Here is a 25,267-nt window from a genome sequence, read left to right as displayed (position 1 = left end):
CTACCTTGCTGTATGGAGATTGAGCAGCGACGTCTAAAAGGTGAGAAAATTTCCAACAGAGTCATTTCCACCATTCTGGCACCCATCGACTAATCATATTTACAATGCCACCTGAACCATTTGTAAATGGTGTATTAAGTTCAATATTGAACCCACTTCTCCATCAGTGGCACAAATATTAGAATTCTTGCAAGAGGGTCTGGACAGAGGTCTTTCGCCCAACACCTTGCGAAGACAGGTGGCAGCCTTAGTTTCGGTCATTTCTTGGGCTAATCTGCGTTCCATTTCACATCATCCTTGCATTCGTAGTTTCATTCGGGGAGCCAAAAAACTACGTTCCCCCCGGTGATTCACTGCTACCCAACTTGGGAGCTTTACAAGGTCCTTTCTGCTCTCACGAAGAAACCCTTCGAGCCTCTGAGGGCGACGAGTCTTCACATTCTAACATATAAGGTGGTGTTTTTGACAGCTATCACGTCAGCAAGATGAATTTCTGAACTAGCTGCATTGTCAGTAAGAAAGGACCTCTGTATATTTCACCAGGACAGGGTAGTTCTCCGCCCAGATCCAACATTTGTGCTGAAGGTCAATTCAACATTCCACAGGGCACAAGAGTTGATTCTCCCAAACTTTTGCCCGAGACCAACTCATAGACTTGAATACCAATGGCATTGGCTTGACGTGAAATGCGCCCTACGCATTTACTTAGATCATACAGCTGCTTTCAGGAAAATGGAATCTCTTTTCGTTTCTTTTCAACCTAACAAGGGTGCAAAGTTTCTCCTTCTACAATTGGCAGATGGTTGAGGGCCACAATTGCCAAAGCGTATGAGGCCCAATCACTTTCAGTACCTAGAGGCATAACGGCGCATTCCACAAGGAGTGCAGCAACATTGGCAGCATGGGCCACACAAGCGCCAATAGAAGAAATTTGCAGGGCAGCAACTTGGGCTTCTCCATCACCCTTCATCAGACACTATAAAATTGACATCATTGCCTCTGCGGAGACATCATTTGGTAGGAGAGTGTTGCAAGGAGTCCACAGAGACCAAGAGGGACCATTGATCCAGACAGCATCTCTCCCGTAGGACAGGCCAAGCTTTGGTGTGTCCCACTACTGGAAGCTCTGAACAGCTCAGGGGAGAAAGGGCTTGGTACTTACCTGATATGCCTGTTCTCCATGAGCTGTGAAGAGCATCCAGCCCCACCCAATTCCATCTGGTGGGGTTTCTATTCCGGCCAACTCTTAGATAGGGTGAAGAACAGAAATGTGTCCACACTTCGACTTCGCCAAAACTGGGGACGCTAGGGAGGAGTACCATGGAGGAGGAGGAGCGTCCTTGTAATTAAGCCCAGCCTATCCAAGAGGAGACTGAAGCACCTCCCACTACTGGATGCTCTTCACAGCTTACGGAGAACGGGCGTATCATGTAAGTACCAACACCCTTTCCCTAAAGGCACATGGATCTGATAGGCAAAGTGGTAACCTGCCCTCAACTAATGTAAATGAAAGGGAGAAAATATGATGATTAAAGACTTCTACCTACGACCTCTTAAGAACACAAGAATGATTAGAAAGAGAGTGAGAGATGTAGGGTACTGTGAAAACAAGTTAGGTAGTCTTCTAATGTGCATTTTTCAGAACTGTCAAATTGCTTTGTTTACATTTCATTAAAAATTGAACATGATGCAGAACTCTGCCTTCATGAAATATTTGTGCATCCATTTTTGGATGGATGGAAGATTTAAACCTTGCCTGTTTAAAGACTGCCCAAGATACAACTTGGTTTTTAACCCAATGAAGTAATATGGCTACTGTGTTAAAATAAGTGATATTCAGGAATGTGTGACACTTTCTTGAAGACTTAATAACACCTACCATTGAATTTTATTGTTTTTTTTTAAAAAAATTAAATTAAATATTGTATGCACAATGGTAAAAGCCAATAAAAATTAAATTAAAGAGTTAAAGAATAAAGAGTGCAAAAAAAGAGGAAGAAATATTGCAATCATAACTTACAGCTTCAATATTACACATGGACCACTGTTTCTGCTTCTCCAGATGTAGTTCTGCAAATTACAATTATGATGTGATATTGTTTTCTGAGTCAGAATGGGACCTGTGACCCTGCAGGTTTTGCTGGACTATTAACTATTATTATGGGCAATAGTAAAGAATGTTGGGAATTGTAATTGATCAACAATTGGGGAAGCTTGAGTTGTTTCATATCTTCCTTTTACTTTTCTTCCCACCCATCTCATGCACCACATCCTGGGAGGCTTACAGATGGCAATAAAAAAAATAAAAAACAAAACATAAAACCCTCACAAAAATTTCTGGTGCCTCAGAAACCATACTCCTCTACAAACCAATATTCAGTTTTGCAGGTCTCTAGCTTTGCTTTACGCTACTGCTTCTGGGAATTGGCATTCAGGTCTTTCCAGAAAGCTAGGAGAATAGGGGCCTGCTGGTTCTCCTGGGGAAAGAGAATTTATTAGATTAGTATTCAATCAACAAGACTCTTGGCAGTTAACATCCATGATAAAGTATTTTTTTCATTAAAAGCAAATAATCACACAATAGTCAGATAGTCGATCAGATAGACTAGATAGGAAACATGACCAGATAAGCTAATGCTACTTTAATGTAACAATATATTAACAGTTGTGAGTCTGAAAGTACAGTTCTCCTGCCGTCTCCTTTAGAGCCTGGGAAACTTGGGAAGGTCTGTTCTGGGCGTCTTGCTACATCCTCCATGCCAGGAGTCTCCAACCTTGGCAACTTTAAGTTTGGAGGACTTCAACTCCCAGAATTCCCCAGCCAGCAAAGCTGAAGTCCTCCAGGCTTAAAGTTGCCAAGGTTGGAGACTCCTGCTCTGTGCAGCTGTGGCTATGCTGTCCCTTATCTGACCATTCCCTAGGCAACATGTCTTGCTCTGCTTCTAAGGTTTTCCCCCACAAAGCTTTACAGATGGCACATCAGTGAGTATCCCATAGCAATTGGCCACTATATTCTGAACCAATTGCAACTTCCAATGAACTAAGGAAGCCCTACTGTAGTCATAGTAAATGATGAGGGCATAAGTTAAATTTGGTGACACCAGTGGATGGCAGGAGGTTTGGAAGTTACGGAATGGACCCATGTCTTTTTCCATTGACTCCCTTTACTGAGAAGCATAACAGGTTTTTAAAGGATAAATATAAAGAAAATGTATCCTTTAAAATTCTAGCTAAGTATTTATTGTGCAAGTGAATAAAATGGCATTTTGATATAACCATTAAAAGCTTTTCAATTTTCTGGCCGGAGAAAATTCAGATTTATATAATTCCCTTTTTGCAAATGGTGCTTGTCTTTGTAAATATCTCATGGTCTTCCAAGTGTTAAAAAGAGCATAAATTGAAAAGGGTGTGGCAGGAAGGCATTCTTTATTCCCCAGTTGGTTGGCAGAGACATTGTGACACCTAATCCAGTTGTGAGTCAGGAACTGCCTTTGCCTGCTCTTTGTATGGACTTTCCTGATCGACCTGTTGCTTCACCATGTGTCAAAGATGCACGGGTGCGATTTCTCACTTGTGGACGAGGCTTCCCTCTCTATATCAGTTGCATTATAGCTGTCAACATCTTTTGGCAACCCAGCACTCCTGGAGAGCAATGGCCTAAGAAGGCTGACTTGGTCTTTTATTCAGCTCACTATGTTTCTTCACCGATTGTCTAAAGCTGCAGTTGTTTCCAAGCTTCTTTGTCTAGGCTGTGAGGTGGTGTTTGTAGGTATTTAGATTTCAGGGAACTGAAGGAGACCCCTAGCCTGCTTTTCTCTGTATGACAAAATGGGTGAAAAAAAAAGAAAGAAAAGCTTTTATTCTTGAGAAAAGGAGGGAGGAGGGGGAAGAGAGAAAACTTTACAAATACACCCAAATGACCCATTCCCACTTAGCATGGAACTTAACAAGTTACACCCACTTTCTGAGCCAGAAACGGAATGAAAGATTCATGCTTCCTCATTTTTGTTGCTAGAATTGGCTGCTTTCTGAAATGAGAGCAGAGAATATGTCTCTGCCACTGAGGAAAGAGGTAAGCAGCTACCAGCAGATATTCTCCTATTGGGTGTGCTTACAGCCCTATGCAAAAAAGTGGGATTGGGAAAGACGTATACGAGTGGTTGCTGTCATCATTAGTATGCTATTTACAGAGTATTCCTTGTGATCTTCTTCCATGCTAGAAGCTGAAAGTTGTCCTTTTGTTTATTTTACACAAATAGGCCTTCGAGAATTCTCATTTCCCCCCCATCTTTTCATCATTTATCTGTAGACCTGAAATGTGAGACTTTTTCAAAAAGGAAATTTGATGCAGTGGGAAGGAGTGATTGAGTAAAAGTATTTCCAAAGAGGCAGTGAAGACAGTAAGTTTCATGTTACATATTAAAGATGCCTTTTCCCTGAGCTGCTTGTCTGTATAATTATAAGCTATCACCTGAGTTACGTTTAAAGCTTACGATCTGCAAGTTTCCAGTTTCAGTCAAGATTCCGCTGTGAGTACTGAACCTTTAAAATTGGGAATGTGATTCTGCAATATTTATACTTGCTTTCTGCACCTTCATGCCTTCAGGAACCTTAGCTTAATTCCCATTCAGCAAGACCCTCAGGATGATTCTAACGATATTTTTTATGGCACCCGAAAGGATTCTTCCAAGGAAAAACTGCATTCTAGTTACAAGAAGGGCTTGGATCTGTCCCATTTAGATTTGCAAAGTGTTCCAAAGAACAGCTGTTTAAAATCATTTTGTGCAATTATGGCAACTTTTTCCTTACAAACTTTTAACATTAATTTGAACTTTCCTTTCAAGTTAAAGTTTCTTTCCTTTTAGGAGATAATGAAATGTGAGTAGCAGAGGTTTTTGATTTGTGTTTCTTTTAATTCCTGTTTTTTTTTAAGTCAACCTTGCTATCTTCACTCTTCATTTTTCTGTATTTTTTTGTTTTTAATGTTTTTATTTGTAACTGTTCAGATCATTAGAAGCTGGATAGGATATAAAGTTAATAATAGTTGGATCATGTTCAAAATTAATAGCAAAGTTTAAGGAGAGAAATTACCTGGACCCTGCAATAAAGTGTAGTACAAAATTAGATTGTAAATTGATATCAGTATCAAAATGCAATAAAACTGAGTCAAGATAGAATGGTGTACACCAGTTCCCTCCAATCTGGTGCTGCTGGCTGAAAATGAAAAAAAAAAAGTTGTTACCCAATGTATCTGGAGAGCATCGGGTTGAGGTGTTAAAGCTCTTGCTGATTTCTGACTCAGATTGTCTGATATTATAGCAATAGATAGGCAGCATTTTGAACTTCATGACTGGCCCAGCATTTTGTCACTTGGACCCGATTCCTCAAGGTTACACAAACAAAATACATTTTCTTCAGCTTTATTAAGACACAAGTGCTGCTTTGCGTGGGTCATTTCATTATGTTTTCTGAAAATCTAGTTGTCAAAACTGTTATTAATTTTAGAAGTGTAACTTTCCAAAATTGATTGAAGTGATCAAGTGAAATCGACATAAAAAGCCTCTCTGGACCAGGCTTCTGTGAATATGTCAATTTTGACCTTAAAAACAATCATGATTTCACTTTGAAATACTTTGAAAATTGCTGTCATAGTTGTATTCTTAGTATACAGTATTTATTATTTTAAAAGTACATTCTTTATTAATAGCATTATTTCTTGATTTATTATTTCTTCTGTGATCAAAGCAAATTTTCTATATTGGTGCCCATCAGTTCCAGGAGGCAGGAAGTTGACAGAGCCATACTCTCCTAGCTTTTATCTGCAGAGGGTGTAAATGACATCAAAATGCAGGTGAAACTGGGCAATTAAGGGCCCATCTTTTTTACATATATGTAATGAGTGTTAAAAAATTCACAGGCTGTCAACTGTCTGGTCCCACCCACTGTTTTGGGTCATTGACTCCATCTGTGGACGTCCCTGCTTAAATTACATTTTTCTCCTTATGTTTTCAGTGCATGAATGCTGCTGATTTTATGAAGTGCATTAATATAAGGCTGATATAAAATTTTATGAAGTGCCTTAATATAAGGCTGATATAAAATGTGACTACTATCTTAAATATACAGTTTTATTTTAAAATATTAAAAATGAAGAATTTCTAGTAGATGTCAGTGTTTGGTATTCCCTTCCCCTTCCCTTCTCTTCATTGTACCAGAGTACAGGAAATTATGGTCTGTGCAAATCTTATGTAGTACATTGAACCAGAACAAAAGTTGAGTTGCTAAACCCAAACAACAAGATTGGATATCTGAGCAGAACAACACTCTTCTTTCTTTGCGCTGCAAATTTGTAGCTAACTTTCCCTCATGTTATTCATAATATTATCTCTTACTTCCTGGAGAAACTGCACATACTTGGTTGTTTGAAGCAATCTGAGGCACACCTAATAATGTTCAAGAAAGAAATGTACTACATTGACTTTTGTGACCCTAATGAACTTGGAGATTTATTGTGAAAAAATGTCATGGACCAAAGCCATCTTTATCAGATAAGATTCATGGATTCTACTGCAACTTGAAATCAGTTCATTTGTTGGATCCCACATTGTGTCTTTGCTGTAACAGGAGTAACAGTTATTATCTTTCTTCATTATGCAAAAAAGTATAAATAATAAGTATTGTCTCAAGAACTGTTTAGTCTTTCTTTCTTCCACTTTTCCTCCATATGTGGTTATGATTGAAATTGCCAGTATTTCCAGTTGTAGGATATCTGGAGGAGGTCAGCTAGTTGAAAACTAATTTACCTTCACCCTGTTCTCTTCTCTTTGACTTTATCATGAAAATTGTCAGGGCAAGTAAACCAATACAGGTAGCAATAAAGTTGCACAGATGAAATAGTTTATCAACTATTGCAACTTTCAACCAGTCTTTGTTTTTAATTAGAATAAGTTTTTTAAAATCACTGCTATACCCAGGATCTTTAGATTAATATTTAAAATAGTGAATGTGCAGGGGAGGACATTGGCTTAACCATGTTTTCTTCGGAATGTCTTTCTGGGTATTTGTGCAGGAGTGATTCCAGCATGTTTCAGTGATTTTTATGGAACAATAATCCATAACTGGATGAGAGGAATAAATTATTAATAGAGCTGAATGTTTCAGCATGGGGCTTTTAAGGGAGGTCAGGACACAGAATGCTCAGTTCAAGATTAACACAGCCTGGTTACAATGCTCCAGGAGCAGTAAGGAGGAAAATGGGTCGAGAACAAGTTTAGGAATCCGGAAAGCATTTATACTTAATCACAGATGGTAGAGAAGACTCCATCTGATTCCAAAAGCATCTTACCTTTAAATGGTTGCCTGGTTATAACATATTCCAGTTTTAATAATATAAACAAAAGTGACGATTTCACTCCCTTAATTCAGCAGGTATATTCTTTGACTGTTGGTTTAATTGTGCTGCGATACATTGTCATGAGTCTATTAAGAAGCCAGAACACAAAACATTACTAACAAATTCAAGCCTCAAGAAGAGTACTTTATAAAGAACACATTATAAAAATGCTGTGGACAAATTTGGATTTGTTTTCCCCTTCTCTTAGAGAGTTAACTTTTTATTCAGCAATATTGAAAAAGCTTGACATATCTGAGCCAAAGTTAAGTCCTGCAATTTCAACAAAGCTAACTAACATAGCCCTTGTTTAGGCATATAACATTAGAAAAATAATTTAGCTGTTTTTTTCCTGCAGACAGGTAAAGAATGCAATCATATTAATCCCTGTCAATATAAACAGTAACTGTAATATTGACAGAGTCAGTGTGAGAATTAAAAGCACGAGCTTGGTGAAATAAATCATAGTCAGAATCACAGATGTCTGCAGTGGAAGAGACCTGAACTCAGCACCATAGTAGCAAAAGTTTCTCTGGTTAAGCCAGAATTCTGAAGAATCCTGGCTTATATCTGTTTGATGAGCCTCATTTGTGGGTTTTTTTCCCCCTTGGCAGTGGAAGCCGTTAAAAAACTTGGAAATATTTAGAATGGAATAGAATAACAGAGTTGGAAGGGACCTTGGAGGTCTTCTAGTCCAACCCCCGGCTTAGGCAGGAAACCCTACACCACTTCAGACAAATGGTTGTCCAATCTCTTCTTAAAAACTTCCAGTGTTGGAGCATTTACAGCTTCTGGAGGCAAGTTGTTCCACTGATTAATTGCTCCAACGTCAGGAAATTCCTTCTTAGTTCATCCATTGTTTTCATCCATTACTTCTTGTCATGCCCTCAAGTGTGTTGGAGAATAGCTTGACTCCCTCTTCTTTGTGGCAGCCCCTCTCACATCGGAACACCACTATCATGTCGCTCCTACTCCTTTTTTTCATTAAACTAGACCTACCCAATCCCAGCAACCATTCTTTATATGTTTTAGCCTCCAGTCTCCTAGTCATCTTTGTTGCTTCATTTTCCCTGCTTTGCTTTGTCTTGATGTGGGCACACATTACTTGCAATTCTTGGTTTGTAAAAAGTGCTCATATGGGACTGCAGTTTCTTTGCAATCACTAATCTTTCAAGTGGCAGTCTCCATCATGTACGAGAACCAACCTGGGAAACTTCATGCAAAACCAGAGAGTTCTTGTGAGTTTGATGTAATTTCAGCCATGTGCAATGATTATAAAAGTTTTAATATATTTGATTTTGTGACTTAATTGGCACTCAATAATTGAGAATATTCACTGTCAATGAAATAGGCATAACTTCCTTTATTGCCTATATTTTGTATAAGTCCAACTCTGCCTTCTCTAACCTTCTGTCTGAATGAAATTCTGCCCATCCATCCATCCATCCATCCATTTTCAATTTATAAAAAAATCTGATTCTACCAATAGAAAACTATAAATGCTAAGCTAAGCATACCAAATATTAGAATTCTAGGAATTCTCTGCAAGAAGGAAACATATATTTCTGAATATGGTTTGGTGTAAATATACAACATGAGTTTGTTAAATAAATCTGGATTTCAGTATATCATGAAGAAATGGATGAAATAATATTGATCCTCACTGATGAACTGTTATTTTTAGAAGGTTTTATCTATTTTTCCATAGATTGTGATTTAGTTTGTTAGATCTTACCTAAGAAATCTCACATTAAAGTTTGTGGAATTATTTCCTTTTTTAATAATCCGAATAATTCCTGAACAGCAATTTGCTCATGGGCTATGTAGTGATATCAACAAATACTAATTTCACTCTTCAGAAAACCTGTTAGGAATTATTTATTTATCACAACTGAATAGTGGATAGCGACAGAACAGTTCCTACAGCATGTTAAGTATAGCCTTTAAATATCTAAGAGAGATGGCATTTTGATCTGTCTAAATAATATAACAAAACTTACCTAATATAGGTGATGAAAGTCAAATGGTAAAAAAAAAAAAAACCAAAACTAAACTGGAAAGTATCTAATTATGGGAGAAAATCAGGGGTGGGATTCTACAGGTTTGCACCTATTCGCTAGAACTGGTTGTTAACATTCTAAGCAGGCCGGAGAACTGGTTGTTAGAAGAAATTACTGGCCTAATCCTGTAAGGAAGGCAGGAAGGAAACATTCTGGTGTTGCTTACAGAAACTGCCTCTCCGTTAACTCTTCTTACATTCTTGGCAGGACTAGACTTCCTGTCTCAGGAACTTCTCTGGAGTTTTTTTTTCCTCCTTTGCTGGTACTTTGCTTGTGTGGAGTGACCATTCAAAGTTACAATGGCACTGAAAAAAGTGACTTATGACTATTTTCCACACTTACAACTGTTACAGCATCCCCACAGTCATGAGAGGCCAGGCGAGGAGATGCGTGTCTCGATGTGAGTGATATTGAGTTGGCCACGCCCACCAACTAAGCCATGCCCACAGAATCGGTTGTTAAAAAATTTGAATCCCATTCCTGGAGAAAATGCACCTTCAAATCATATTGCTGCACAACACAGGAGAAAGAGTATATTTTATCACATATGTATTATTTGAAGTGTATTCTCTCCCAGTATTAAGGAAGTTTAACAAAATAGTTTGGGTCTGACTTGTATCATCTAATACAATAGTTTAAATTATCTTGAGATTTGTTAGTATACACAGTGATGTAAACCAGCACTATCTGAATCAAATTCATTTTGCATCCTTCATCATTCCAGAGACTCCTTCTCACTCCTTAACATTACAAACTGGAATATTTATACAGTTGGAGTATCACCAAATCTCTCCTTTTCTGGCTGACTTTTTAACTGTCTTGCCTGATTAACATATATTGAGAACTCAGTATTTCTTAACTATCTTGTAAACCTTTAGCTAGTTTAACAAAGATAATCCCAGTTGATACTAATTTTCATAGAAGCATTTCTACATACATGGAGATTAGAAGTTTGACCATGAAAGGGTTCTGATAGGTCATTTTTGATTAGGCTTGCCTAAGAAGGTAATGCTGATTTTCTACCGCTAAAATCTGCAAACAAAGAACCATTCATCTGTGTTTGTTCTCATTTTCTTTTTCTGAAAAAATGGAAACCAATATTTTGATCGAAATGAACATTTTTGCATAGTCTGAATTTTTTATAATTGAGAAGATACATTTAACTCATGTATTTTAAAAAGTAGCATTCATTTTATTCTAAGTTTTTATTATTTAGAGAAGGGCTATAAGTCCTCTGTATCTACTGTAGATCCGAGTTTATATACCCCCACTCTTGCAAGACATAGTGTTCTGTATTCTGTACAGTGGTAGATTTTGTCTTCTGTACAGATGCAGATAGATAAACTCAACAAAACATACATACAAAGTCTTTATTATTGGTTCCTCAGGTATCCTCATAACTCACATTTGTGATGAAGTTCTTCTTTAATGACCAATCCTTTGCATATCTGTCTTGTAGGTAAAAAGATGGTTATCTCCTATCCCTTTTCTCCCTTCTCATAGCAGTAAAAGTAGAACAGATACCACGAGTCCGTGAGTTCAATCAAGAGTGAGGAAACCTCCCCCAACCCATTGAGGGTCAATTTAGTGACCAATCAGGATTACAGATGTGGTCACGTGATATGGACTACATTTCCCAGGATACCTTAACTATATTTACCATGATGCATTCCCTTAAGGGGACAGTTCACAATTGCTAACTAACTATCCAATTCCCACACACTGGCTGGATAGCACACATGGGTTTATAACAATAATCTTCATTCTTCTTCTAGATTACCCACTTAATAATAGCATCACTTGAACACTATTCATACTGACAAAATCACTACAACCTAGTTGAAAAAGGCAGTTTTATAGCTAACATCCTGCAGCATTACTTTTACCATTATTAAACAACATCTACTTACCTCAGGTTTTTTGGGAAGAACTCAATAGGTGGACAAAAAATGCCAAATCCTGTTTAAATATCTGGCTGATTGGGTGACCAATCATAAAAATGCTAATGGAAAAAGAAATATGCTGTTAAACCAATTGCGATTGGAGCTCTTGGAGCAATATCTAAAAGACGCCTTCACTATCTAGAAACTTTAAATTTATCAGATCTGAACATCCTAATTTTACCCCAAAAGCCACACCTTGCTTGGAATGCTCTATATTCTTAGTCACTACCTTAATAATAATTAGTCCTTGGTTAGGACTTCAGTTATTAATTTTTTTTACAAATCTTAGACTGTGAATCTAAATGTAGATTACTACTACTATTACTACAACAACTACTACTAATGATAATACTGATAATAAAAAAATGGAACTGCTTTTTTATTTAATTTATTTTTTGAAATCTGCTCACTGTTTATATGGGCAGACTGTGATCTAGTTTCCAGCAGGCGATCCTTGATTTGAAGGTGCCTCTATGTGAAGGGGTGTTCAATTCAAGCCTGATTTTTTTTCTTATAAAAAGACTATAAAAAAGGCAAACTCTAATCGCATCAGCATCAGTACCTGGATAAAAGAGCTGGTAAATGGAAGATTTGCTGGCTACACTTTCCCACCATAGTGAAATGTTCTGTATTTCTTGCTAAATTATAGTAATTATTTCTAAATCTGCACCTGCATCTATATATAAAAAAATAACACATGCTGACCTTAGGCAACCTGGCATTCTGCTTTGTTCTCTTATGTATTTTTTTCTTTTTTTTTCTGGGTGGTGATCATCCCTTGGTAACTGCTCTGGTTTACAGTGACAGTGGGTTTTGTGTGTATTGTAATTTGCTCTTTTTAGCTGGGAAGCAAGAGATGAATAAGTCAGACAGTGAGGAAACTGACATCTCATTATGCTTTAAAAAATTTCTAGGTGTGGCATCAGAGAAATAAGGCTCAGACCAAGCAGATTATTTGAGTCTGCTTTCATAGATTATTTCTCATCTCCATAATGTCTGCACCACTAGTCCCAAGGGCCAAGAAGATCTAAGCAAGTCATGAATGGCATCATGGCTGAATACCTGCATCTTTTCCAGCCAACCAGAGCTATTAACATTTAAATTGAGAATGATGAGGGAGGGGGAAGGCAGTCTAGACAGAATAAACAAACTCACTTCATAAAAGTGTAATACAAAAGGCAGGAGATGAAGTAGAACCAGAGGAGTGTAAGAATTAAGCCATGGATTTCAGCCATGGATCAAAACGGTTATTTTAAAATATATTTATTTTAGGAGGTTGATACTTTTATAGCAGCCTCTTTTATCTTCCTGGCCTGATATTTCTCCATATTTAGCAAGTACATTTTTCCTTTAGAAAAATATGCAAAAGTACATGCAAAATTTGTATTTTATTAAAAATGTCTTTTAAATAAATGCCTATTTCATATGAATGCAAGTCAGAAGGAACACTTACAAAACAAAGACACCTGGAAAATTACCTGGTTCGCTCTTGGTTTAAAATAGCTTGGTACCAATTAAACTGTTTAACTATCCAAAGCTTGCATCACATTGGCATTTTTTCTACTGTAGAATTCACATAGAATAGTTTTCTTAATTTAAAACACCCTTACATTGCCTAAAGAAGATGTTCAGTGCAAAAAGTGATGTTGGATCTTTCTTAGTTTGCTTAAAATGCACTTCACAGCATGCCTTTAGCTATAGCTTATATGGTATGCTAAAAATGTTTCTTAGCATCAGTATCTGGTTAATGTTCCTTTATATATTCTTGTTTAAAATTTGAAAAATAATTTATATACACACACAGTGATCTTTTGTTTGCCTGGTCCTCTATCATGGTTGCATTTTATGGTATAGAATATCTATATCATCTATCTATCATCTATATAAACATTTAGAAACTATTTGCTCTCCAAGGAAAAATAAGCAGGAATCAAATATATTTTAAACAAATGAACTTTGGAAGGAGTGTGGAGAAAATCAATAAATCAATATTAGCGCAGGGTGATAGTGTGATATTCTACCAATCTTCTGCAAAATATTTTTTCTTATTGCTACACATTGGAGAAAGGTATAGTTTTGATTTCAAAAGCATAGGTATGGAAAGATTAATTAATCTCTCTACAAGCCAGCATACAAATGATTAAAAATACCCTTTAAAATAATTATGAAATTGTTTATTTTTTTAAAGGAGCTTTAAGGAAGCCTTAAAGAAGGAAAAAATAGTATTAAGTCCTCTTACCATTCTGCATATTTAGGTATAATATGTAAATAGATTCAGATTCAGCAATGGGTTAGAGTGATTTACTTTGATGTAGAATGTAAATGTGCTCTAATGTGCAATTTGCCATATAATGTATATTAGCTTTCTAAAAATTGGCCGCCTTCCAATGTGTTTGGATTACAAATCTCTAAATTCTGAGGACTTGCCCATTGATTTCACTGAATTCAAAACTGTTGGTAAGGGTGTGTGTGTGTGAAGATGCTTGTGTGACTATTTGTTTTTTCCACTGAAGATAAAAAAATGAAATTATTAATATATTGCATATGAAAGTTTGTGCAAACTGGTAGCTTTGTGGAATCATAGTCTTGGATTATTGGACCTGAAAGGATAGTTATCAGACTATTTATTGGGTAATGAATTGGAGTTCAGAAAGCGATGAGACTGGAAATGAGTTGTAGGACCTGGCTCAATCAATATATTTTGATTATATTTATATCCTGATTTCTTGCAAGATGCTCATACCTCTGTTTGGTTTTTCATGTCAATTTTGTTGTGAGGGCAGCTTTTTGGTTACTGTCTTATCAAAATAAGCCCTTTGAGGTAGATCATGTTAGGACACCCAAGAAATATTAGAACTTTATTGGTATGAGCTATACTAGCAGAATTGTGAAAGTCTGACAGAATTTCTCCTTTCCTCCTCCTCATATCAAGGACAATCAAAGTGAGACAATCTTGACTTACTTTCTCATATTTTCCTATTTCCAGGATTAAGTTCACATTTTCCTAATGGTTGCTGCATATTTTCTTTCTCTCTACACCTTCTCATTCTGTTTTTCAGTTATTCTGAATGGGCATTAAACTAATGACAGACCAGTTCTATTTCAATAATAAAATGATTCCAGATCTGTTTTGTTGTTTATTTGCTGACATATATTTATAGATGTAGAGTACTAGGAAACTTATTTTGAAAATGCACAGATCAGAAATCCAGATCTGGTGGGTGAAGGTTTGAGCTGGGGTAGAATTTGGGAGATTTCCACATTATGATTTTTTTTCTGAAAAACACATAATTAGCTGGATGCTTTTTGACTCAATTAAGGTTGTGGGTGTTCATTTATTTATTTGGAAGAAAACTTTTAGCTGCGGAGAGATGACTTGTTTAGTCAGAGCTTGAATTTCTCTTGCCCTCTCCTCCTCCCAGCCCTCCTCTCCATCATAAAAGGTAGTCAAAATTGATAACTTAGGATTTTCCTTTTTTTAAAATGGCTTATTTTAAATCTTAGTTTAATGTTGAGCCTAGCTGTAAAAGATAAAATGACCATTAATTTAGTAGAAGTGTTTTACCTCTAAATTTAGGCAGTGGCTTACAAAAGAAGCAGTTGGAGATGTGTGTGACCTACAGGTCACTTGTTGCTCTGCTCTGCCTTACTTGAAGAACTAATTCATACAAAGAACTAATTCATTTATTGAAGCAGAACAGTAGACCTTCATCTTTGTTCTTAATCCTCTCTGTTCATAGCCACAAGAAACAAAAATATTTTGGATTATTACAATTAAACATTATGATGTTAATGGTAATAGCACTTGTAATTAATACACCATAATTAATAATGATAGAATATCTAGCTTTCCCCTCTTTTTTGTGTCCAATACATTTTTTTTCTTTTTACAAAGCTGTAATCCCTTAATTCAGGATAGAGTCAAGGTTACTTGTTGAAGCTCAGCATTTACTGACTGGATACCCTTCTTAATGCCTACGTGGAGTTTGCAGCAATTTTTTCTTTGTGCCCTAAGAGAAAAATATGTGCCAGTACCTAGATTTGAACTTTCAACCTTCTGAGTGGGAGGAGAGTGTCTTCATCACTAGGCTACCATGCTGCACTTTGATATCTAAACAATAGAATTTTAACAACTTAAAGTATATTATATAAATATTGTACTGAAATAACAATGTATCAAAAATTATATTTACACAATGAAAAGAACCCCTCACCCCACAATGATTACCATTGACAACTGTAGATCCAGTAGCATCTTTTAATTACATCACTCTTCATTGTACCCTACTATGTTAGCACATCAAAGGCCACTGATGGTCATCCTCCTATCTAAAGTAACAGATATGAACTCATGATGAGAAAAAAAAATCTCTAGTGCTTTTTCCTTAATCCTGCAGAGCTCCACCCTTGTGTCTGCTTTGTGTTTTATTCCCATTGTCTATTCTGACTAGGGATTCTGTGAATTGGAGATCAAAATGTTCAGAAGTCATCAGATTGAAGAAGTTTGTCCTAATGACCTTAGAGAGCATTGTAGTGCGAAGGGGCTATTCAGAACTCCTCCTTTTTTAGATGGTTAATTCCTATTTCTCATTTGCTGATTTTATTGTTATTTGGAGGATGTGACATGTCAGTTACATAGAGATACAAGGTTTTTTGGGGAGGGATAATTAACTTTCTATTTATAGTTTTGTGTAGGATTGATCCTCATACTGGGATGAATCATTTATTTGACAATTTTAACTGCAGCTTTATTTGCGAATGTTCCATGAATAGACAAATATGCCTGAGAACGATAGCTGCTTTCGAAAGAAAGAAAGAAAATAAGAAAGAAAGAACGAAAAGTAATCTTTCCGCTTATTCTTTCAGAACATCTACTTGTTACTGCATATTCACTGAGTGAATATATTTATGGATTGGGGAGTTATAAAGACTCTTATTAACTCTTAAGTTTCTCATTTGGACTTGGACATTAAATCAGATTAATATCAGCTATGGTTTGCAAATTGTATTTTTGCTATGTATGTACTTTGATTCTCTTTGCATATTGTAAGCTCAAGCTTCTCAACCATAACTTCCAACCTCAGGATTATTTCTCCAATGCAATATGCTACAAAAATTTCCTCAGAAACAAGCATAGTAGCATCACACCTACATTTTGAAATCCATTATCAACATAAAAGTAATCTCAAATAGCATTTTTTTTGCCTGTGATAACCTGAACTCAGTTCCAATGATGATGACAAGGATAATACATCGCATGGGATGGATTGCAAGATGATTGCAACTTTTGAAATATTTAAATATTACTTTTCCATGCTCTAAATCACCAGGAAAACCCAAACAAGCCAATTAAATAAAAAACATTCAGGGGACCCAACAGTTTCAGAGTTGTAAGGAGAGACAAGTAAGAGCAAGAATGAGGAAAGAGAGAGCAGGGACGTTCCTATATAGCCAGTAATTAAGAGGAAAGGGAGGAAAAGGAACAAAGGGAGAAAACTACTTGCTGTTGTTTGCCAACTTAACAATAGAATAAAATTAGAAGGCAAAGTGAGCACTCATGCTGTGGTAATATAGCTGGGAGCTTGTATCTTAGAAATGGTAACATAAAAATAGTTTGAAACTTATTTCCTAAAGCCATATACAGCGGCTAGGGATGTATTTTACAGATGCAAGTAATATTGTGTGTACTTAGTTGGTATAATCCATGGTATAAGCATTCCGCGGGTAAGTAACTCTTTCACTCAAGGACTTGCTTGATTGGCTACAAGAAGAAATACTAGCAAACTATCCAAATCTGCCTTTGGATTCTGGAAGTCATAGCCCCTTTCTCATGCACAGAGGATGAGGAAGAGCAGGAAAGGTCTTGGAGAACAAAATCTATAAGGAATGGCCCAACAGGACAAGGCTTGAAGGTTTGACCCCCATTAACAAAATACTTGTTGGCCCAGCTCTGATTGGAATTCATCAGAGCATCCTCCAAATCATCAGCCCCAGGTTAGACATCAGAGAGCTAAAATATATCGAGAATGTGAGATTGGATAGTTCCTGTACTCCTGGAATACACTGACTTTCTGAGCTGAGTGAATGCAGTCCACCATGATTAGAACAGAGATTTGAAATCTGGACCTAAAGCTTATCATCTGGATGTGAGTCAGAGCTGGGTTCATCTTTGATGTGCTTCACTAAACAGTTGCCTGAAATCCTGCAAAGCTTGTAGTCTGCCTTGATATAGTTGACTTTGCCTTGACTTAATGCCATTTTGGATTTGGAATTTTAGGTTGATTGGCTCAGTTCAAATATTGGGCTGTTGTTGGACCAAGGCAGCCTTTGCATAATTGCCTACCTATTGTAGTTTGTAAATTTGTTTGACCTCCCAGCTTTGTTGTCTATTTATGAGAGGTTAGATAGGAAAAGGAACACGGTAATCTTACTTTCTATGTGCAATGCTCGTTAGTTTCTGAGTAACTGGCTAAGGAAGAAAAAGGGCTTTTGTGGCTAACCCTCCACTCCATATTAATAAAGACTGCCTTATAAATGGAGAGATTAAAAGGCCTCTATTGTATTGTAAACTAATGCACTAGAAAGAAATTACTGTGTATACTTCTAAAAAGCAGTTTCTGTTCCTAGGGTTGGCCTGGGGCAAGTCTAAACACAGCACCTGAGCACAGGTGTCCTCCAGCTAAGTGAAATGGTCAAATGCCATATAAACATATTAATCTTTCCTAGGAACTCAGCTGTTTGGCCTAATTGGAATGTTTCTCCAGTGGGTTTACTCTGTTCCTCATGGGAACAGTTTTTTTCTTATCCCTTTTTGAGGTTGAGAAACCAGAAGTGCTTAGTTTTGAGTGGTCTTTCTTATTAATAACTGTTATAGTTCAAACAGCATTTCTTTAGGAGCTTTTAATTAGCTGAGATGAAAAGATACACATTGGTTTGTGAAATAGACCTTTTGTATCCCACAGTGATGAGTTCATAAAAGTTTAGATTTTTTTCAGACATAGTTAATTGATTACTAAATACTGCTTGCAATTGAGTAATAACTGTCTCTGGATATGATCATTTAGAGGCAGATGTCAACTGCAACTTCCAAGTAGTCCTCAAAAGTAACCCCACAAAGTGCATGACAGTAGTTGCCTTTAGAGGTGGTAATAGAACATGAAGTGGTGAGATTACAGTGCCTTGAACCATGACTCAATAATTGACCCAATAATTATTGTCACTGGATTTAGGGATGGCCTAAATTATCACAGAAAGTGTTGTTCAACAAAATGTTGTAACGGAAGGCTGTGGTCTTAGGTCTCCACGTAAGCTATGATGCACAAATTGAGGTCAGTGAGACTTAGTATAGAGTTGAAAAATAGCTAGTTTCAGACACAAACATTTTAGCAAATGAAGATAAATATATGTGTCTCAGGGTAATGTTGATGTTCCAATCTGAGTCGGTCACTGGGATCAAAAGTTTGTTCTTCCAAGCTTTCGGGCTGGAGCCCATCATCAGGGAATTTCTCTCTCTCCAGAAGATACACCCCTGCCACCAAGCCACATCCACAAATTAGGCCATGCCCACAGAACCAGTTAGTGGTCCCTGGAATCTAAAATTATGAGTTTGGTGGTCCCTGAGGTCCAAAAGGTTGGCAACCCCTGTTCTAAAGAGTTTCCTGATGATGGGCTCCAGCACAAGTCCAAAAGTTTATTCTTCAAATAAACCTCTGGTCCCAGTGACAGACTCAGATTGGATCATGCAACAAACCTTTTAATTTGGTTGTGTCCTGGTGATTTCCCTTTTTCTTGCATGTTTTCACTTTTTGGCAAATAATATCCTGTCATTTTCACTTGAAACTTTTAAGTATTTTCAACTTCCTTGTAAATTAGTGTTTCATTTAAGAAAAAAGAGTCACAGGAAGGACAGAAAGAGACCTAAGGCCATCCCTCTGTCACATAATGGCAAATTCTGATTTGTGGAATCATTGCATCCTTGAGGGTTTGTCTTAGAGGAGCATGTGGAACAAATCTGTACAATAATCTGGGGAAATAGTTACAGTATTCTGTTCCCAAATAATTTGGTTCAAAGTAGCATGTACCAAATATTTCTGTTATCATCCATATGTATATATCTGTGGAATGTATGAATAATAATATAAACTGAATACCCAAATCTAGGTGGACAACTTGCCAAGTGTTGTGAATCTAGCCTTGAAAATTATTGGCAACTGGCATGCTAATGAAACTATTTAAATAGAATGAGCTGCCTAGTTGTTAGACTTTAAGGAACAGCTGGTGTTTTCAGTGTAATAGGTAACAATGATAGCAAAATATCACACCTTCTCTTAATTTTTGGATAATTTATTTTCTACTGGAACATTTTTTTTTACAAATGTAAATGTTGCCTTTAAAGTAAAAGCGTATGGGAAAATCAGGTCCTATGTATGTCTCATTCAGTTTCACCCTAGACTGTTAGTCATGTTTTAAATTGTGCAATGAATTTCAGTGAAGCCAGTCAAACCTGTTTCTCCAAGTGCTGTCCTTTAAATTCAACTTGCAGATTCTGAAATTCACATGATTGTAAAAGGCATTTCAATAGGTTTCTTTCTTTTCTTAGTGTGAGAGTTATTTCATATAGCGATTTGTGGAAATAGCAAAGAAGGGCCATCTAATTAGAATAGTCTTCATTTCTTCACTTCACATTTTGTGTTTTACTCCTTCTATTTAAACCAAGAGATACCATTTTAGGTTTGCATTCGTATTAGTCAGACTATTTTTTTAAATGATAATTCCTGTAAGTCAAACCGTTCCTCCCCCTGATCTTTAGAATACAACAGAAAGGTAATTATTATGTACTGTAATGTGGCTTCTATAACACCAGCACATAAATGATAAATGTAAATGATGAAAATGGAATGTATACCCATTCTGGCTAAATCTTTGTTTTGCTTCTCTCTTTTTGTCTTCCCCACCAGGATTTTGGCATATATTCACAGGCTCCTAGAAGACAATAATGAAACCTTTCAGTGGCAGGTGATAAATTCCACATTTTTTTTCCTAAGAGAGTAGTGCCGTACTTCAGGACTTTCTGGGTGAGGTATGTAGGTTCTATGCATTTTTGTATGAGAACTATCTACCAGGAATGAAATTTTTGAGATCAGAATATATTTTATCATTATACCTGTTGACTTCCCATTCACTCACTACTGATATCACGCTCCACCCTTTCCCCTTCAGGTTTGAATTGCTTGCCAGCCAATTTTAAAATGTGTTTTGTCCTTTAATGGATAAATAGTAGATTATAAATGGCCACAGACCATTAAAACTGAAACATCTGCTGCCGGGGCATGCTAATAAAGATTACTGTAGTCTGTTACAATTAAGTAACACAAAAACACTTAAGTTAATATGACTTCTGAAGATTTTTCATTTTGTACAAAATACAGATTTGGTAGAAGATAAATTGAAAAGGACACACATATACCCTATCACTACTCCCTTTACTTCACTTTGCCAGCCCATTTCTTGGAGTGGAAAGGGCAGTGAGGACACTTCCAAAGAAAACATGGGATTGCAGTCATTGACCTTTTCCATTTGGTAAGAGTATATAGAGGGTCCAATGCCAGAGCTTCAAAAATGGTAGATGTTCATGCTTTGCTTTGCAACAGGCTAACTATCAAAGGAAAAAAGAGACTGCAGATATTAGACAAGGGCCCTGGAGTCTTCAAAGTAGATATCCACTAGCATTATTAGCCTTGGAAAACACCTTGTTTTTCTCTGTTAAAAGTAGTTGCGATAGACTTGGCTTTAAAATAATTAGCCTGCTGCTATCATATATAGTTTGAGCCGAGAATACATTTAGTTCAGGGGACAAAAGTTTTGTATTGTTGAACCTTTCTTCCTATTTTCACAGTCTTAAAACTTAGCTTGCAGCAGAAAGTACAAATCTGATGGTAATAGCCTCCCACCAGAATCTAATTTAAGTTTGCAATCTGTTGTCTTGTAAGGTACTTCACATTTAATGGTGGTGATGTAAATTCAGGAGAGCTACAACTTTGGAGACTTTAATTTAGCTTGTAATTTTCAGTAATGTTAATAAGAAAGAAAAAAACAATAACAAAATACTAAGTGAAGAGACGATTTGTTAGGAAGCAAGAGCTGGGAAAACCAATAGATTTCATTTATAATTAATATATCAGTATATTGTTCTGTAAAGATTTACCACATAAATAGCTCAGATGTCATAGCAATAAAATCAAGAGCTGTAATCTAGAACAGTGGTCACCAACCGGTGGGCTGTAGCCCACTGATGCGCCATGGAAAATTTTTGGTGGGCCACAGAAGAAATGGCCCCCCAAAGCAATTAATCTGGGCCGCGCAGTTCTTGCACCTCCCGGCTCTCTGAGGAACCCTGGAGTCAGGCCCCTGAGATGCACGCGCCAACCAGCTCCTACACCCGTCGGCGGTGGCAATAGCAGTCCCCTCCCCCAGCGCCCGCTGTAAGCTCTCCCCATTAGTTCTCTAGCTTTGAATTGCTCCCAGCTCTCTCTCTTTCCTCCCCCCATGTGCAGGCAGGAAAGGAAAGGGAGGCGGAGCCGTGCACAGCTCTCCCCTTTTCCAGCCCTTGCTGCCTCTCCCAACATCGAAGCCTTGGAAACGCAGGCAAAGAATTACCAAGAGCGGCAGTCCTTCTGCAGGCAGATGCCTGCTGAGAAGCCTCTGGAATAGCAGCCAAGGGGCGCTGCCCCCCCAAGGAGAGCAAAGCCCCCTTTCTGCCTCTGCTTCTCCCAGCAGCAGTTGCCCCAAGGCCCCTCAGCTCAGACACACACACACACACACCCTGCCTGCTCTTCTGTCTCTTTGGAAGGTGCCAGGTGGGGGGAGGCTTCCAGCCCGGAACGTTTTATTTTGCTATCATTAAGCATTTACATTTTTCTTATAATTAAATAAGCAAGTGTGTGTGTGTGTGTGTGTGTATCATGTATGTGTGTGTGTATGTGTGTGTGTGTATATATAAATATATATATATATGTGTGTGTGTGTGTGTGTGTATGTGTATGTGTATGTGTATGTGTATGTACGTGTGTGTGTGTGTGTGTGTGTGTGTGTGTATGTTTTCTTAAGTTTTTTGGTACTTACATGTATGTTATTCAGCTTTGTTCGGGTATTTTCCCACGTCATTGTAGTTGTGCTTTTAAAGTTGTAGCACGCGGCAGAATCTCATCTGCCATCATCAGGCTTCTTTATTGTGTTCGTCTGTCTGTGTCAGTCAGTCTGACTCACAGACGAACACAATACAGAAGCCTGATGATGGCAGATGAGATTCTGCCAAACGTTGCTACAACTTTAAAAGCACAACTACAATGACATGGGAAAATACCCGCAAAACTTAAGAAAACCTGTGTGTGTGTGTGTGTATGTGTGTGTGTGTGTGTATATATCTGAGGTTCTCGCGGGTATTTGTATGTGGATCTTTGGTTATTCGGGTTTTCTCCCGCGTAAGATTCAAAGTATCTAGGCAACGTTTCGATGAAGTCTCATTCATCATCTTCAGGCTTGCTTCTTCGGCTCTGTGCTTCTCACTCTGAGAAGCACAGAGCCGAAGAAGCAAGCCTGAAGATGATGAATGAGACTTCATCAAACGTGCCAGATACTTTGAATCTTCGGGAGAAAACCCGAATAACCAAAGATCCATATATATATATATATATATATATATATATATATATATATATATATATATATATATATATATATATATATATATATATATATATATATATATATATTTGTTTTCTTATGTTCCCCTAAATACCATATATGTATATAGGGCTCCCACAAACCCAAGCTATGGCTAAGATACATTGATGACACATTTGTTATTTGGCCTCATGGAAAAGAAAACCTAAACAATTTCCTAACACACCTAAACAGCACACACCCAAAAATCAAATTCACCATGGAAACGGAAACAAACAAACAACTACCATTCCTAGATGTACTAATCTACAAAAAAACAGATTGCACACTAGGACACACCATATACCAGAAGAAAACACATACCAACCACTACCTCAAAGCCTAATTCCACCACCACCCAGCACAGATAAACTCCATGGCCAAGACACTAATTGCCAGAACCAAACGCCTGGCAGATAAGACACACATAAAGACTGAACTATGCACCCTGACTAAAGTACTGACAGCCAACGGCTTCCACAAAAACAAAATCACAGGCCTGATCCACAAAAACACACTGAGACATAATGGAGACCTAGAAGATAAACAGACCTATGGAACAGCTGTCCTGCCCTACATAAGAGGTACTACAGACAAAATCAGTAAAATACTACATAGGCATCGCATCAAGGCTGTCTTCAAAACGGACAGAAATTTAGCAGCCATCCTAAGAAACCCCAAAGATAAAATTGACCTGGAAACCCAAGGCATATATGAAGTCCCCTGCACATACATTGGACAGACCAATAGAAGAATAAGTACCCACCTGGATGAACACAAAGATGCAGTAAAAAAGCTAGAACACACTTCCTCACTAGTTCAACACATGAAAGCCACAGGTCATAGCATCTACTTCAATGGCACCAAAACGCTAGCCACTATAGAAAACCCCAGCTACAGAATTATCAGAGAAGCCATAGTGATTGAAAAAATACCCGAAAGCATGAATAGAAGAGATGACTCCACCAGACTGTCAATTATCTGGAAGCCTGCACTCACAAACAAACAAAATCTCCACACCACAAGCCAAGCAAATACCTTGGCACAAACAGACCCCACCTGATACCTCCAGCTCAAACACACCCCAACCAGGCACCCAGATGAAACCTAGCTTCCTAATAAATGATAGCCGTCCATTTACTTGAAGCCAAGCCGCACTAAAAGCTTCTAATACAGGAAACACAATGTTGCCAGCCAATCAAGACAAAAAAACGCTACAAAACAGACAGAAGATATTAGAAACACCAATCAAGCAAGAACACAGCAAACTCCAAGACCAATAAACACAGAGCAAGACTCCCAACCAATCAGGATGAAGAAAAAAACCATTCTAACACAGTAATCGGCTAGCACCAAATTTAAAACAGAAACGTCTGTGAAAGTCTGACTCACAGACGAACACTATACAGAAGCCTGATGATGGCAGATGAGATTCTGCCGAAACGTTGCTACAACTTTAAAAGCACAACTACAATGACGTGGGAAAATACCCGAACAAAGCTGAATACCATACATATATGTGTGTGTATATGTATATATGTATATATATATAAATTTATATTTAACATAAAAAATTATATTAAATATATTAGCTTTAAAAAATATTCGTATTAGTGGTCCTCGGGATTTAAAAGTATGAGTTTGGTGGTCCCTGAGATCCAAAAGGTTGGCAACCCCTGATCTAGAAAGTACCCAGTTCATTTTTATCAGTTTAGTTGTTACTGTTAGTTGATGTTGATTAGATTTACATTCCATTTTACCTTGAGGACTTCAGAATTATAACTTGAACCATCCTATGGGAGAGGAAGAGATTCAGAATCACCTAGGAAGCTTCATTCTTAAACAGGAAATATTTGAAAGGAAGGAAGCAATATCTTCAAGATGAGGCATCTTTTGTTTGTAGGAAGAAACATAATAAATTGGTCTTCTATTTTCATTTTATTTATTTTTAGCAATTTTTGATTTTTTTTTCACAGTATTGAAAATCATACACCTGTAATGTGTTGTAACAACTACAAAAAGACCAATATTCCTTATTACAGAAGAGTGGTCAAAACTGAGAAAGGGTAGACTATGTTAGTTCCTTAATAAATTAACTGCAGAACTGAGATTCAAAAAGCAAACAATTATTCTTTTTCCTTTATGAGTTTTGA

General features: G+C 37.2%; 1 protein-coding gene across 8 annotated transcripts in view; it reads left to right on the top strand.

Annotated features, from left to right (window-relative positions):
* TIAM1 (TIAM Rac1 associated GEF 1) overlaps positions 1-25,267 on the top strand; it is a 222,692-nt gene that overhangs the window by 101,178 nt on the left and 96,247 nt on the right. For 2 of the 8 annotated variants that reach the window (XM_087966684.1, XM_087966680.1), the window contains one exon: positions 20,351-20,472. The gene's annotated coding sequence lies outside the window, so the exon portion shown is untranslated. Of the gene's footprint in view, positions 1-3,497; positions 4,073-4,162; positions 4,530-20,350; positions 20,473-25,267 lie in introns of those variants that run through there. The other 6 variants (XM_087966681.1, XM_087966683.1, XM_087966685.1 and 3 more) reach the window with 6 other exon arrangements.

Source organism: Notechis scutatus, chromosome 5 (assembly GCF_049901735.1).
Source record: "Notechis scutatus isolate UNSWTSFEM ecotype Mainland chromosome 5, rNotScu1.2, whole genome shotgun sequence".
NCBI lineage: Eukaryota > Metazoa > Chordata > Lepidosauria > Squamata > Elapidae > Notechis > Notechis scutatus.
The sequence above is the reverse complement of the archived record's forward strand: the minus strand, read 5'-3'. Positions and strand labels throughout refer to the sequence as shown.